We start from the raw sequence: 16,977 nt of genomic DNA on the forward strand, positions 1-16,977 counted from the left end.
AGCTCAGCCGACCCTGGAGGTGGGGACTCCTGTGCAGGCTGGGATTCCTCCAGTTCAGCCTCTGAATCAGATTCCCAGGCCATCACATCTGACTTCGTGACTCCTTGCTTCTTGATCCTCAGACCCCTGACTTTGTGACTCCTAGCTTCTTGATCCTCAGACCCCTGACTTCGTGACTCCTTGCTTCCTGACCCTCGGACCCCTGACTTCTTGATTTCCGGCTCTCTGACCCTCGGACTCTTGGCTTTCTGACTCCTGGCTTCTGGACTTCCGTTCCTGCTCCCACCCCGCCATCTTGCCCCTGGTCCCGACATCCCCAGCCGGGACTTCGATCGTCCACGAACCAGACCGTGACATGCTCTGCCTCCAAAGTTGTGGGAAGCAATGATTCTGAACACCAGTTGCTGGAAACAATAGGAAGGTAGAAGAATAATTTGCTTGAATCCGGTTTGCGGGTTTCCTACAGGATTCTGGTTGGCCAGTGTGATAACAGGAGGCAAAACTAGATGGGCCAGCAGACTCTTCTTAACTGCTAGCCATCAGTAGTGTTGAAACAATCTCCAAGGTCACGGTGACATAATCATTGCTATAAAAGAAGTTTGGCAGTGATTTGAGAAAAAGAGGGAGGGTATTCCAAACACACGGTTCATGTATCGGCTCAGTTTTCTAAAACGTTATTCTGACGCTGGTCTGAAAATATTCGGTGCTGAAAACGTAACAATATGAAAAATGTCACCTTCCCTGCTCTGCCATTCTCCAAAAACACACCACAGAAATCTGGGTTGAAGACGCATGTTGGTTTGACCGTTCTTATTCCGCACTGGACAGTGTTTTCCAAAGGATTTTCTGAGGAGGAATAAGAGATGCTTAGGGAATAAAACGAAGCGCCAAAGACATAAAATGTAAAAGACTGCAGGAAGTGGTAACAGTTTGTGTTTCATGGAACGGGCTGGAGATGACAGAAAGGGTCAAGCGAGAGGTGGCAAAAAGGCAGACATGGGTGGGTGTGGAGAGGCCAAATGGAAAACACACATGCACTCACAAAGGGGCACGTTTGAACTGCTCCACCCCATGTCAGGTGTGCATGCAGGAGCCAGGCCCTGTGACCAATAGGACTTTGCAGGACTGGGGCCTTCCTAAGTTTGTTCTGGAGAGGCAAGGCACAGCCACACAGGTGAGGCCGATTGGTAACTCACAGCACCTGGTGACAAGAGCCAGGAAGGGATATAAGGTCAGCATTTCCCTTCGGCTCTTTGCCACAGCAACACGTTCCCTGCCTTGCTGTGTTTGACTCCTTGCTTCTTGATCCTTGGACCCTTGACTTCGTGACTTCTTGCTTCCTGACCCTTGGCTTCTTGACTCCTGGCTCTCTGACCCTCAGACTCTTGGCTTCCTGACTCCTGGTTCTGGACTCCCGTTCCTGCTTCCACCCCGCCATCTTGCCCCCGGTCCCGACGTCCCCAGCCGGGACTTCGATTGCCCATGAACCAGACCGTGACACCCCAGCTGATTTAGAAAGGGCCCAATTAAAAGAAATTTCTACCAAGATCATGTGGGGGGCCGGGTGTTTTCTACTACCATCCCCTGCTGCAAGCCCACCACCCGTTCCCCAAACTTGCTGCACCAAGAGGTGTGGCAGCCATTTGCACATTGCACACACACAAGGAAAGGTGCGTCCATCACCACAAAAAAGGACATAGATATGCACATTTAATATAGGTGTGAATTTAGAATTAACTACCCAAACCTAGATCGATAGCTAGATGCTATTTCTATTCATCTATCTTTTTCACTCTGTGCAAGAAGAAAGGAAGGCTGTGGCCAGGTGATAACTGCTGTCTGGCTGCTTCAAAGACCCTTCAGCTCAGAGGGCAATTTATTTATCCATTTCAGAATGGATATATGTATTGCTTTCAAAATTGGTTTACAAAACCAACGGCAATACGAACAATGTGGCTGGGTGGGGGGAATAGATAAGAATCATCCTTGTAAGAATAAAAGAAACATACAATGGAGTGGGGGTCGGGGGCGAAAAATTCACAAAAATAAAAACTTTCATTGGAAATCATTATTTGCCTTTCTGTTTGTTGATCTACTGAACTGCAATTCTGACATAGCTGGGAAAGGGCTAACGTTAGGGAGGCAGCATGGTGCAGTGGTTAGTGTGCTGGACTAGAAACAGGGAGGCTGGGGTTCGAATGCCCACTCGGCTATCTTTCTTCTTCTTTGGCGACCACTCGGAGCTGAGTGTCTTTGTTCCAAGTTTATTTATTTAGGGAGAGAGGAACAGGGAGGTTGTTGACTGCAACCACCGAGAGATGATTCACCATGGAATCTATTCAAACCCTTTGGGGAACCGACTTCCGGTTTTCAAGGGCTACCAAGAGTCAGGAAGTTCAGTTTCCAGTGTCTTCCAGTCTGGCCCTAATTCTAACGTATTGCCAATATGTTCTCTACCCCCAGATATCTTTTTACATAACCCCCCCAAACACTTAAGATATTATTTGTTCTCTTCCTATGCCACCCCCATTTTGGCAAGGTACTGAGCTGCATAATCTCGTACAACTCAAAGAGAACAAGATTAGAGTGTATTCCCCAAGTCTCCTAATGAGATGAGGAATTAATATTTGAAAAAAAGTGAGGAAATCCTGGCTTAACACACTTCTGGGAGAATGCGCTGCAGCCAGCCAGTCGCTCGGCCATGGTAAATCCTCCTTTCTTGGTTTTTGTGATATGAGGATGCCTCCCTTTAAAAGGGGGGTTTAGCTGGAATTCAATGTGACCTATGAAGTGGGAAAGGACTTGAATAAGGGACTCTCTGAACCATATCCCCTGTTCTTTGACCAGCTCTTTAAACTGTGGTGCCCAGAACTACATACTGTACAGTACTGCAGGTGGGGTCTGCCCAAGGCAGAATAGAGCAGTACTAAAAAAGTAATAAAAAAAAGAAGTAAAAAAAGTAGAGACATCACCTTGCCAACAAAGGTCCGTATAGTAAAAGCTATGGTTTCCCCAGTAGTGATGTATGGAAGTGAGAGCTGGACCATAAAGAAGGCAGATCGCCAAAGAATGGATGCTTTTGAATTATGGTGCTGGAGGAGACTCTTGAGAGTCCCATGGTCTGCAAGAAGAACAAACCGATCCATTCTGAAGGAAATCAGCCCTGAGTGCTCACTGGGAGGACAGATCCTGAAGCTGAGGCTCCAAGACTTTGGCCACCTCATGAGAAGACTCCCTGGAAAAGACCCTGATGTTGGGAAAGATGGAGGGCACAAGGAGAAGGGGACGACAGAGGACGAGATGGTTGGATAGTGTCTTCGAAGCTACAAACATGAGTCTGACCAAACTGCGGGAGGCAGTGGAAGACAGAAGTGCCTGGCGTGCTCTGGTCCATGGGGTCACAAAGAGTCGGACACGACTAAACGACTAAACAACAACAACAATTGCTTCTCTTGAAGAATCAGAGACTGGCCTTAGCTGAGAAATTCTATAAGGCAAATATAACTGATATAACGACCCAGAGGCTACCTTCTGAGCTTGGAAAAAACTTTCAAAGTCAAAGGTTACTTCCAAATGTACACAAACAGAGGAGAGAGACGGCTATCTTCAGGACCAGTTCCACTTGATATGCACAGACCTCTCCAGCATGAAAAAAATTCTAACAATAAATTAAAACAACAAAACAAAGCACTATAAGGAGTTAAGAAGTAAAATGGAAGAGAGGATAAAAACAAGTGCTAAGGGTTGGTTATAGAGCAGAAACTTTAGAGTTCGCCTTAGAGCTCAAAACCCTGCTTCAGGCATTCAGCAGCCATCCTGACTCATTTATGTGCATAAATTGATAAGAAAACCATGCATCTGTAAACACGTCAGATTTAGCCTGACCCTTTGCTAATCTGACACTGTGCATTCGTTTTCCCATTAAGACTAATCTCCAAATGCAATCGTACCAGTTATAGAAAATTCCAAGGATATGTCACTGTTGTTCTGGCACCTACTAATAAAAGGACACACACACACACCCCGTCGAACCTGCCACAGTCATTCTGTTGGCTGGGGCCCACTCCCAGGGCAACCCTGACCCTCTCCCTTCAAAACAGAATACAAACTGTACAATAAACCAGTAAGACAGTAGAAACTAATAAGAAATTAAAATTACGTTTATACTATAATAATAATAATAATAAATTTTATTTATATCCCGCCCTCCCCAGCCGAAGCTGGGCTCAGGGCGGCTAACAACAGTCAAAATAGTTCAACATTCTAAAAACATTTGTCAGGGTTTCTGGGAGAGAGGAGGAGATGACAGAGGAGACGGAGAGCGAGTGGGAGGAGGGGCAGAAGGATGAGGAAGAAGATGACGGAATTCTGAGGGAATCCACGAGTCTGAGCAGCGAGTCAGAGGATTCTCAAAAGGGGGTTACCTTAATCAAGCAAAGGGGAGGAGAAGGGAGAAGCGGAGAGGAGCCCAGTGGAAGACAGAGGAAGCAAGAGACGTCTCAGCCGGAAAGGAGTAAAGGGGGTGGAGTCGTCAGCCTCTCGGAGGGAGCAGGATTAGGAGAGAACAGAGAGAGGGGGTTGGAGCAGGGTGTTCAGCCTGAAAGGGTGGAGAGCAGAGCAGGGGGTGGTGTAGCGGTCGAAAGAAAGGTCAGCAGCAACGTACGCGCGCCAAGTTCAAACGTAGAGGCGCGCGGAAGTGGAGAGAGCTCAGGGGAGGAGCCCGGCCCTAAAGCCAGAAAGAGGGGGGAAGAGGCGGCAGAGGATTCAGCCTCAGGCGAGTCACGGAGAGAGGGAACCCAGGGGGGCAGGAAGACCCTGCGGAAAAGAAAGGAGAGGAAGAGGTGGTCTAGAGCCAGGCTATTAAGTTGGTGCGGAAGAGGGGAGGAGTCAGAGGGGACTTCAGCGGTCTAACGTGGCAGACGTACGGCCACAATGCTGAACTGTATGAGAAGCAGAAATCTTCAATAAACTTTTCCTGTAAATAAGCTGCAACGGAGTGAGGTCTCTTGTGAGCTGGGACCAGTCCTGGGTGGCCGTGACAGTAAGTCCCCTCTCTGAAAGCAAAAATTTTTTTTTGCGAAGCTCACGAACGGGAGCAGCCATGAGCGCTGAGGAGCAGCTGGTTGCATTGCGGAATCAGGTTACCGCTCTCACATCGGCAGTCATTGCTTCGCAGAAGAAGAATGACGACTTGGAGAAGACGTGCCAGGATTTGCAGGCAAGGTGGGAGCGCGCGGACAAGGCGGGGGCCCCAGGATCCAGAGCGGAGGGCATTGCGCTTGGACGGAGGGGGGGTGCCCTAGTTCCGCATTTTAATGGCAACTTGCAAGACTATCCCAATTTCAGAGCGGACGTTGTATATGCACTGCACTTACTCCGTCACGATTTTAAAGATGAGGAGGAGAAAGTGGGGTTCATTGTTTCGCACCTGCATGGGGAGGCCAGGGCTTGGCTACGCAATTTGTGGCGCGAAGATGGACCGGCCCGTCGCGATTCAACTGCGTTCATCAAAGCGATGGATTCTTGTTTTCAATCCTCTGTGGATGTGGACATTGCGCGCCGTCAAATGCACGGGCTGAGGCAGGGGAAAGCGACTGTGCGCCAATACCACTCTAAGTTTTTTGCATTGCTCACCGCCTTAGATTGGCCAAAGGACAGTAAGCCGGTCAGAGATCTTTTTTGGGAGGGATTGAGCCCCCCCATCAAGGATGAGATCGCTAGGGGGGACAGACCCCAGACCCTAGAAGACGTGGTGCACCGGGCTTTAGCTATTGGAATTCGACATGAGGGGCGTCCGTGGCACGAGGAGGACGGGCCCCAAGCGCGTGCGCAAGCAAGGACTCTCCCTTTTGTGCACAGGGACTTCAGCCGTGCGCACCCCTCGCCAATGGGGAAGGACAGAGAGGAGCCAATGGAGATTGGTGGTGCTAGGGCTCAGAAGCCATCCCAGAGCCCTGTCCCTGGTGCAGCCAAAGCGAAGCCTCCTAGAGGAACCAGGAAGTGTTACATCTGTGACAGTGCGCACCATATGGCGAAAGAGTGCCCCCAGAGGCTCCAGAAGCACACTGCAGCGCTGGCAACTGTAACAGCAGAGGTGCAACCAGGGGAGCAGCTTCAGGGAAACGACAGTGCCTGGCTGGAAGCAGAGCTACTGGGGCTCAGCCAGGCGGATCTGTAGACAAGCCCCCAGCATCACTGCAGAGCGTGGACCCTTTGCCTCCCAAACCGGCAGTTCTGCTCACAGCAACACTCCAGTTGCCTGATGGGAGACTCCTCGAGGTTCCAATAACGATCGATTCGGGAAGCAACGCCGACTTCATGGGACTGCAGTTCGTTAAGCAGCACAACATGGCGCTCCTGCCTGCAACGACGCCTCTGAACGTGGTCACGGTGGACGGCAGGAAGTTGCTGGGGGGGCAAGTGGTGCAGCAAACCCCTCCCATGATGATGCAGATTGGCAACCATCGAGAACTTATTAGTTTCAATGTCACCCACTTATCGGACACACCCATCGTGTTAGGCATGAGTTGGCTGGAGAGGCACAGTCCCGCGGTTGCGTGGTACCAGAGGCAGATCAACTTTTGTTCATCGTATTGTGCTCAGCATTGCTTTCAGACCGATCAGGGAGGAGAAGCTGAGCAGCCATTGCATCTGGGTATGGTGCAAACAGTGCCTCACAAGTACCAGGAATTCTTGGAGGTTTTCTGTGAGAAGGAAGCTGACAAGTTGCCGCCTCATAGACCTTACGACTGCGCGATTGATTTAGTGCCAGGGGCGCAATTGCCTGCTGCCAAGCTGTACTCCATGTCGGAGGACGAAATGCAAGAGCTTCGGGAGTTCATAGACCATAACCTCAAGCGAGGTTTCATCCAGGAATCTAAAGCAGCGGGAGGCAGCCCTGTTTTCTTTGTGAAGAAGAAGGACACGCCCCAAAAAAGGCTTATAGTGGATTACAGGTTCATCAACAGCTTGACTAAGCCCAAAGCTTTCCCCATGCCCAAAATTGACGACCTTTTAGCGACCGTCAGGAGGGGCAAGATTTTCACCAAGCTGGACCTACGTGGAGCTTACAATCTCATCCGCATCCGGAAAGGAGATGAGTGGAAGACCGCCATGTTCACCCCTCTGGGCACATACGAATACAGAGTCATGCCTTTCGGCCTCCAAAATGGCAGCCACGTTTTTCAAGCATTTATGCACCACGTGCTAGCAGGTCTCCTCTACAAAAAGTGTGTCTGCTTTCTCGACGATATCCTGATTTTCTCGGAATCGCCGGAGGATCACGATAAGGACGTGAGGGAGGTCCTGCAGAGGCTGAAGGAACACAGGCTGTACGCCAAGTTGGAAAAGTGCCAGTTTGATGTCAGAGAGGTTGATTTCCTTGGCTACAAGTTGTCCGACGAGGGACTGGCCATGGACAGGGCTAAGGTTCAAGCGCTGTTGGACTGGAAAAGCCCTCGAAATCGGAAAGAGGTCCAGAGGTTCATCGGCTTTGCCAATTTTTACCGCAAGTTTATTAAAGGTTTTGCGAACGCGACGGCGGCGATCACTGACACCCTCAGTTCCAAGAAGAAGAAGTTCGTCTGGACCGAACAAGCGGAGCGGTCCTTCCGGACGCTTAAAGGTCTTTTCGCCTCCGAAGAGCAGCTGCTCCACGTGAATCCCGGCAGACCCATGCGGGTAGAGACCGATGCGTCAGATAGAGCGGTTGGGGCCGTTCTTTTGCAAGAGGATTCACAAGGCAACTGGCGACCGGGTGCGTTCTACTCCCGGAAGCTCAGCAAGACGGAGCGCAATTATACCATATGGGACAGGGAGTTGTTGGCCATTCATGCAGCTTTCAAAGCGTGGCGACACTTCTTAATAGGAGCCAAGCACACGGTGCAGGTCCGCACGGATCACAAGAACTTAGAGTATTGGCGGACGGCTAAGTTGCAGACCCAGCGACACATGCGCTGGGCGGAGTTCTTTGCGGACTTCGACTTCAAAATAGAATACATCCCAGGAGACTCCAATGTTATTGCAGACGCGCTGTCCCGAAAGCCGCAATACTTGGAGGAAGCAGCTCCAATCGCAGCGAAGCACATTTTCGCACCGCAGGCGTGGACGTGCGCTACCATCGCAGTCGACCTGGACGCGGTGCGACGCGCGTTGCAAAGGGATCAGTTTGCACAGTCTAAGATGGAGGAGCTACGCGGAGGGTCGCGACACAACGATGAGTTTCAATTACAAGATGGACTTTTGACTCGTAAGGGTGCCCTTTACGTGCCCACCGACGATCTTCGAGCCAAGGTTTTGCAACAGTTGCATGACGCCCCTAGTGCAGGCCATTTCGGCAAAGAGAAGACGATGGAGTTGGTGGCTAGAGACTTTTGGTGGCCCCAGATGAGAGGAGAGGTGGCGGACTACGTCGCCAGGTGTGATATCTGCCAGAGGTCCAAACCAGTGCACCAGAAGCAGGCGGGATTGCTAGAACCGCTGGAGACACCGCAGCAACCGTGGGAGAGGGTAGCGTTGGACTTTGTTACAGACCTGCCCAGCTCCAGAGGTAAGACGGCGGTGTTAGTGGTGGTGGACTTGTTCACCAAGATGGCGCACTTCATCCCTTGTGCCAAGGTGGCGACGGCAGAACAGACCGCAAAGCTCTTCATCGATCACGTCTTCAGAGTGCATGGACTTCCGCAGTCCGTCTTGTCCGACAGGGGGCGCCAGTTTGTTTCCACTTTCTGGCGAAAGCTTCTGGGCATCTTGCACGTCAAAATCAACCTGACATCGGCGAGGCATCCACAAACCAACGGTCAAGCGGAGAGGGTCAACGCGATCATGCAGCAGTACCTGCGGTGCTACGCCAACCAGCGACCTGCGGCGTGGGTGGACTATCTGCCGATGGCTGAATTCGCCTACAACAACACGAAACACGCTTCCACCGGGGTGACGCCTTTCTTCGCGAACAATGGCCGTCATCCCAGAACCTTCCCGAGATTTGCGGCACCAGGAGGGGGGGGGCCTCAAGATGCAGACCAGTTTGCAGCGGAGTTGCAAGAGGTGCACGAGGAGCTGCGGAGACATTTGGAGCTGGCAAAACAGGCGTATAAGGTGCAGGCCGATAAGCACAGGAGGGCGGGAGAGGACATCCAGGTTGGGGACTGGGTGTGGTTAGCAGCCCACGCGATGCCGGCCAGGTCATTGGCCAAGAAGAAGTTAGGACACAGGCAGCTAGGGCCATATCAAGTTGAGGCTAAGATCAATCCGGTGGCTTTTCGTCTAGCCCTTCCGGAAGGTTCCAGGGTGCACCCGGTCTTTCATAGGTCGGTGCTCACTCCCTACAAAACCCCACACAGGTTTCAAGAGTCAGGAGCACCCCCAGAGCCACGTAGGAGGGCGCCTGAGAGGGGGGAATCGCCAAGACCAGAACCTCTTAACGAGGTCACAGAGATACTGGACTCGAGATGGGGGGAGGAGGGAGTTGAATATTTTCTCGCCAGGGAGGGCACACCAGCCGCTGCTAATAGTTGGGTGCCAGGCTACGAGTTAGACGAACCCCTTTTGAAAGAAGAGTTCCATGCACTTTTCCCACATAGACCCATGCCAGCTGAGTACTTTGATGACTGGCTTTTCACACCCACATTGTCTGATAGCACGTTCAGGGGTTTCTCTTCCCCCGAGGAAAGAACACCAGAATCAAGCCCGCCCAGGGGATCGTGCTCGGGGGTGGACACGGAAACCCCTTATTGGTGGGAGGAGCAGCCAGAGGAGGAATGGCGTAAGAGGTGGCTGATAGGTCCTTGGCGGGCAGCACCGGAGGAAGTAGCGATGGAAGCAGAGACTGAGAAGCATTTGGGGGAAGAACCCGACTTCGAATACACTTACACAGAACTGCCAGCGGAGAACATTGACGTAGACGACCTGTATCCTGAGCCTACCCCCGAAGAGCCGCAGTTTCCACAACCGGTCCCCGGCGAGCGGGAGGGGGGAAGGGGGGGCTTCGAGGGGGGGATGGATGTCAGGGTTTCTGGGAGAGAGGAGGAGATGACAGAGGAGACGGAGAGCGAGTGGGAGGAGGGGCAGAAGGATGAGGAAGAAGATGACGGAATTCTGAGGGAATCCACGAGTCTGAGCAGCGAGTCAGAGGATTCTCAAAAGGGGGTTACCTTAATCAAGCAAAGGGGAGGAGAAGGGAGAAGCGGAGAGGAGCCCAGTGGAAGACAGAGGAAGCAAGAGACGTCTCAGCCGGAACGGAGTAAAGGGGGTGGAGTCGTCAGCCTCTCGGAGGGAGCAGGATTAGGAGAGAACAGAGAGAGGGGGTTGGAGCAGGGTGTTCAGCCTGAAAGGGTGGAGAGCAGAGCAGGGGGTGGTGTAGCGGTCGAAAGAAAGGTCAGCAGCAACGTACGCGCGCCAAGTTCAAACGTAGAGGCGCGCGGAAGTGGAGAGAGCTCAGGGGAGGAGCCCGGCCCTAAAGCCAGAAAGAGGGGGGAAGAGGCGGCAGAGGATTCAGCCTCAGGCGAGTCACGGAGAGAGGGAACCCAGGGGGGCAGGAAGACCCTGCGGAAAAGAAAGGAGAGGAAGAGGTGGTCTAGAGCCAGGCTATTAAGTTGGTGCGGAAGAGGGGAGGAGTCAGAGGGGACTTCAGCGGTCTAACGTGGCAGACGTACGGCCACAATGCTGAACTGTATGAGAAGCAGAAATCTTCAATAAACTTTTCCTGTAAATAAGCTGCAACGGAGTGAGGTCTCTTGTGAGCTGGGACCAGTCCTGGGTGGCCGTGACAACATTCATTATAAAATTAATTAAAATCAAATTAATGGCAACCATCAAGCAAAATCCTGTGCAGGTTGCCAGAGGAGGGGGTCACGCTGCGCCCTAAATTAAACTAATCCCCAGCCCCAACTAAATGTTTATCCTACCCTAAACAGAGCGAAAACAAAACAAAACAAAACCCCAACATTTAAAACGCCACAGATTAAAAACTATTTTAAAACATTTAAAAGAGTTTTTAACACAGTAGTGTTAAGTTGTGGGTGAACATATCAGACGACACAGCGATTCTTCAAACAGCTCTTGTTTATTCACAGGCCAGGACAGAACTGAACTGAAGGGTTCAGTCAGCCTGCTTATATAGAGCTCCAGTACAACGTTACTGTAACAGCTTTCTAAAACTATCCAATCACTGAACGTCACTTTCAATCCCTTATTTGCATAACTATCTACAGTATCCCCCTGCTGGCCCAGGGCGAGAACTTCAGTACATAACAAGTCGGGCAATGTCTCTCCGGCCTCCCTGAAATTTGGGAACAGTGCGGTGACTGATTCTGGAGAGACAGTTAAGTAGATCCGCAAAACTGAGCTTACTATCTGTGAGTATAAGGAGACAAACTTTCATGCCACTTAATCTTACTGGGGTGAGATACCAATGGCATATAAGATACATACCTGCATATATCTTATTGCTGCAACCCCCATGGGGACCTTATGGTAAAGAGAAGGTCAGGGAAGAATAAATGGAAAGGAAGCCAGAAGTAAAGCCACAGGTAACATACAGGTAACATACCTGTTACCTGGATGATGTGTGGACGTTGGATGGGGTAAAGGGCCTTTTAGTGGTGGCACCCCAGCGGTGGGCTGCCCTCCACAGAAGCTCAGTGCCTCCTCTGTTGTCATCTTGACCTTAGCTCCCCCTGCCCCTGCCAATATATTCCCAGACTCTTTCCCAACAGGCTATCTGGATTTCACCAAGAAGAAAGTATTGCAAAACATAATTGGATGCAAACACCCAACTAGGTTAAAGGAAAGGAGGCAAGCTGTTCCTTTTAGATGCACCCAATAGCAAAAGGCTGTTATTTCTTCTTCGTTCAATTAAGATCTACAAAATAATACAACAGCAGTTACCAGCCCGTTACAAAACCTTTGCCACAATTTGGATGTCGGCCGCAAAGTCTCTTCTTGGTACCCAGAAACAACTTCTGAGCTTCTTCTTCTGTTGTTTTAAACAAAGAGGAAGTTCTGACTACTGATGGGCCTCGGGGACATGTTCCTGGGTCACTGGTCATACCCTTGGCTCTCGTGTGTTAAAAGGAGGAAGGAAGGCTAACTTTCGTTAATGTCACAAGGGGATACAATTCTTCCACCAGTGCACGTTAGGAAAACATACAGGCCAGGCTTCAGGTTTTTGAAGGCCCTGAGAGGAAAAGATCTCCAGTGTTCCCTCATCCCCCCATCTCTCTCTCTCTCTCTCTCTCTCTCTCTCACTCACACACACACACACACACACACAAAGTGACTCTGCTATGAAGGAAGAATTAATAATAATAATCATTTCATTATTTGTATCCCACCCATCTGACTGGGTTGCCCCAGTTTGCAGTGCTTGGGACATTTTACTTGAGAGAAAAGGCAAGGAAGAGGAGATACCACCAAAGTTTATAAAATTATGGCACGGATTAAGAAAAGGATTCCTTCCTCTCTCATTCCACAATACTGTAACTTCGTTGTTCTGTATGTGACAATGACAATAAAGATTATCGTATCGTATTACATATGGTATGTACAGTTGTTTATGGTTTTTTATATTATTTTTGCTGTAAAAACGTGTGAGATTACGATATTGTATTTATTTGCATTACCTAGAGCCTGTTCTACTGATGAAGCCTAGGATGGCGAAACAAGGCGAATATTCCGGAAATCCCTGTCTTAGACTCTGCGAAAGGATTCTGTGGAACTGTAACAACCTTTCATGTGGATTGTTTGGACCTTATGAACAGACAGGTGGAATAGACACTTATACATGTATGGACCTTATGCATGAACTGACTAGAGAATGAACTGGTCCACTGGGTCTTCTGCTTTTTTCGTTGAACTTTATGAAATCTACAATTTGATACAATAAATAGTATACCTTATTTATTCAAAAGTACAGCTGGTTACGTCTTGTGTGTTTATCGAGTATGTTAACCATAGGTTTGTTGTTGTTGTTTTGCCTTTGTACAACGGCACGTTCCTCCTGGTCTTCTGCTGCAGCAAATCTGCCCATGGGACTCTTCCTTTGAAGAGATTTTCTCCAGGGTCTGGGCTGGAGGGACTCCTGACATCATGTATTTGGTGCTCTGCAAATACTCCAAGGTGCAAACAATTGAGCCAAAGTATATCTGGAATTAGTAAGGGACGCGGGTGGCACTGTGGGTTAAACCACAGAGCCTAGGACTTGCCAATCAGAAGGTCGGCAGTTCAAATCCCCGCGACGGTGTGAGCTCTCGTTGCTCAGTCCCTGCTCCTGCCAACCTAGCAGTTCGGAAGCACAAAAGTAGATAAATAGGTACCACTCTGGCAGGAAGGTAAACGGTGTGTGCTGGTCCCAGGGGGGATGAGGTATTATTACCGTAGGCCAAGATCAACAGGGAGCCGGGCAGGTCAGCAGGAACGGAGGTAGGGCAGAAGCAGGAGTCCAGGTGGGGAAGCAGGAACACTGGTAAGGCAGGAGCAGGAATCCAGGCAGGGAAGCAGGAACACTGGTATGGCAGAAGCAGGAATCCAGGCGGGGAAGCAGGAACACTGGTAAGGCAGAAGCAGGAATCCAGGCGGGGAATAGGCACACTGGGAGTGCCAAACAAGGACTGGGTAAAGCAGATACTTCACAACGACGTTGCTCCCGCAACCTGAGACCGGGCTGCCTGACCTTTATCTTCTTCTAAGGCCGGGGGCGGTCCCGGCCCCCAGAAGCCCCGCCTCTCTTGGCCTTAAGGCGAGCACTCCTCCTGGGAGACACCAGTTCCCTTCGCCTCTCAGCCCTAAGCCTCTGCAGATCAGGAGAGGCCGAAGGGTTACTGGGTCCTGGAGGAGGCTCACCTGTAGCCACTGAGTCTTCCAGCACCTCTGGGGCCTGAATGATTTCACCTGGTGCCTGCTCTTGAGTTTCCTCAGCAACTAGGCCTTGCCCAGGTTCAGCCGGCCCTGGAGGCGGGGACTCCTGTGCCGGCTGGGGTTCCTCCGGATCGCTCTCAGACTCGGAATCCCAGGCCATCACACCATCCCCCCTCCCAGGCCCCCCCCTCACTTGAGGGCCCGGACCCGGCTTGCTGGGGTACGCTGCATGAAACTCCCGGATGCAGGCAGGTGCGTGGACGTTGACCGCTGGTTCCCAGGAGCGGTCCTCTGGCCCATACCCCTTCCAGTCAATGAGATACTGCAGCCTTCCCCTGCGGTATCGGGAGTCCAGAATGCGTTCCACCTCGTACTCTGGCTCTCCCTGCACCAAAACTGGCTGCGGTCGGGGACGGTCTGGGTGGAACTCGTCGGGTGGGGCCACCGGACTCAGAAGGGACCTGTGGAATACCGGGTGAACCTTCAGGGTTGCTGGCAACTGGAGACGGAATGCCACAGGCGAGACCTGGTCCACAATAGGGAACGGGCCGGTGAACCGGGCGTCCAGCTTCCGCGAAGGTCGAGAAGGGTGGAGGTGGCGAGTGGAAAGCCATACCAAGTCACCGACGTGAAGTTCCGGCCCCACCTGGCGGTGGCGGTCGGCCTGGACCTTGTACGCCTCCTTGGCCTGGCGCAGCTGCTCCATCAACAGCTGTTGCTGGGACTGGAGCTCCTGAAGCCACTCTGTCACCGCAGGGACCGCAGATGCCGGCAGCACATCCGGAAACAACCGTGGGTGAAGGCCATAACTGGCTTGGAACGGGGTCTGCTGGGTGGACGCATTCACCGCGTTGTTATAAGCGAACTCCGCCAATGCTAGGTGGTCGACCCAGTCGTCCTGCTGGTAGCTGCAGTAACACCGGAGGTACTGTTCCAGTACCGCGTTCGCCCGTTCTGTCTGGCCATCAGTCTGTGGGTGGTAAGCAGATGAGAGACAGACCTCTGTTCCGAGGGCCTGGTGCAAAGCACGCCAAAACCGGGACGTGAACTGAACGCCGCGGTCGGATACTACACGCTCAGGTAGGCCATGCAGGCGGAAGACATGCTGAAGGTACAGCTGCGCGGTTTCCTTAGCTGAGGGTATGGATGGGCAGGGGGCACAGTGCACCATCTTCGTGAAGTGGTCGGAGAAAACTAGAAGGCAGGTGCAGCCACGAGACGGGGGTAACTCCACTACAAAGTCTAGAGAAACTGTGTGCCAAGGACGTGGTGGAACCGGCAACGGCTGAAGAAGGCCGGGGGGTCGCCCGGTAGGCCCCTTGGCCCGCCTGCAGACGTCACAACCAGCGACGTAGCGAGCCACGTCAGCCTTCAAGCGGGGCCACCAAAACTCACGGCTTACCAGATGGGTGGTCCGATACCGCCCAAAGTGCCCCGCCGCTGGAGCGTCATGGGTCATCCGGAGAACCTCAGCCCGCAGCGGCCCTGGCGGGATGTACAGGCGCCCGTGGTGCAGCAGAAGACCCTGATGCGAAACCAGCCCTGGATACTGAGGGCATGATCCTTTGGCCAGTTCCCGGAGTCGTTCCTGGGCCCAAGCGTCGACCCGTTGCTGCTCCCGCACCCGAGCCTGCAGTGGCTCAACCTCCTGGGTGGCCAGGAATGCAGCTGGTGGTAGGATCGTGGTGGGTGCTGCTTGCTGAACCGTGTCTGCGTTGTCTTCAGGTTTCCGGGACAGGGCATCCGCCTTCTGGTTTTGGGAGCTAGGGATGTAGCGGATCCGGAACTGGAACCGGGAAAAGAACAACGCCCACCGGATCTGCCTTTGGTTCAGCTTGCGGGTGGTCTGGAGGTATTCCAGGTTCCGGTGGTCGGTTCTCACCTCCACCGGGTGTCTTGCTCCTTCAAGATGGTGGCGCCAAACCTCAAAGGCCACCTTGATGGCCAGCAGTTCCCGCTCCCACACGGTATAGTTACGCTCCGCTGGAAGGAGCTGGCGGGAATAGAAGGCGCAGGGTAAGAGTGGTGCTTCCGGTTCGTGCTGCTGAGACAAGACGGCACCGAGAGCCGTACTGGAGGCGTCAGTCTCTACCACAAAGGGTCGAGAAGGATCCGGATGCTGCAAGATTGGCGCTCTCTGGAAACAGGCCTTCAACCCTTGAAATGCCTCCTCCGCCTCCTTGTCCCAGGAAAACGGCATCTTGGGGCGCAGAAGCCGGGTCAACGGGGTGGTGCGGTGAGCATAATCCGCAATGAAGGTCCGGTAATAGTTGGCGAACCCCAGGAAACGCTGTAGGTCCTTGCGGTTCCGAGGTGCCGCCCATTCTCGAACCGCTGCCACCTTCCCAGGATCCATCTGCACCCCACCTGGTGAGAGTCGATGACCCAGGAAGTCCACTGACTGCTGATGGAACTCGCACTTGCTGAGCTTTGCATACAGACGATGCTCGCGCAAGCGCTGCAGCACGGTCCGGACATGGCCCTCGTGGCACGCCGGGTCACGAGAGTAAACCAGAATGTCATCCAAGTACACCACCACGTACTTGTCTAGCAAGTCCTGAAATACGTGGTTGATGTACCGTTGAAACACAGCAGGCGCGTTGCACAAACCAAAGGGCATAACCAGGTATTCAAACTGTCCGTACCGGGTCCCGAATGCTGTCTTCCACTCATCCCCGGCGCGGATCCGAATCAAATTGTAGGCTCCCCGGAGGTCTAGCTTGGTGAACACCTGCGCCCCTTGCACCCGCTCCAGTAACTCCGAAATAAGGGGCAAGGGGTACCGGTCCGGGATGGTAATCTTGTTCAGGGCCCGGTAATCATGGCAAAGGCGGAGCTCCCCACATTTCTTTTTAACAAAGAGCACTGGCGCAGCAGTGGGCGAGGTAGAAGGTCTAATGAACCCTCGCTCCAGGTTCTTGCGCAAGAAGTCCTGCAAAGCCTCGCGCTCTGGCTCTGTTAACGAGTATAAGCGACTCACCGGTAGAGGCGCTCCGGGCTGGAGGTCTATGCCGCAGTCATAGGACCGATGCGGCGGCAGCTGGTCTGCCCCCCGTTCCTCGAACACGTCGTGATAGTCCCGGTACTCCGCGGGGAGCGTTGCAGCAGCCTCCTCAGTGGGCG

At 52.4% G+C, this 16,977-nt stretch overlaps 1 long non-coding RNA gene across 1 annotated transcript in view; it reads right to left on the reverse strand.

Moving 5' to 3' along the window:
* Positions 1-16,977, reverse strand: part of LOC309373419 — a 36,346-nt gene that overhangs the window by 676 nt on the left and 18,693 nt on the right. Inside the window, exon 2 of the long non-coding RNA XR_014170019.1 lies at positions 102-130. This is a non-coding gene — a long non-coding RNA (uncharacterized lncRNA). The remainder of the gene's footprint in view (positions 1-101; positions 131-16,977) is intronic.

The sequence above is a fragment of the Podarcis melisellensis genome, assembly GCF_964234715.1.
Source record: "Podarcis melisellensis genome assembly, chromosome: 1".
Classification (NCBI taxonomy): domain Eukaryota; kingdom Metazoa; phylum Chordata; class Lepidosauria; order Squamata; family Lacertidae; genus Podarcis; species Podarcis melisellensis.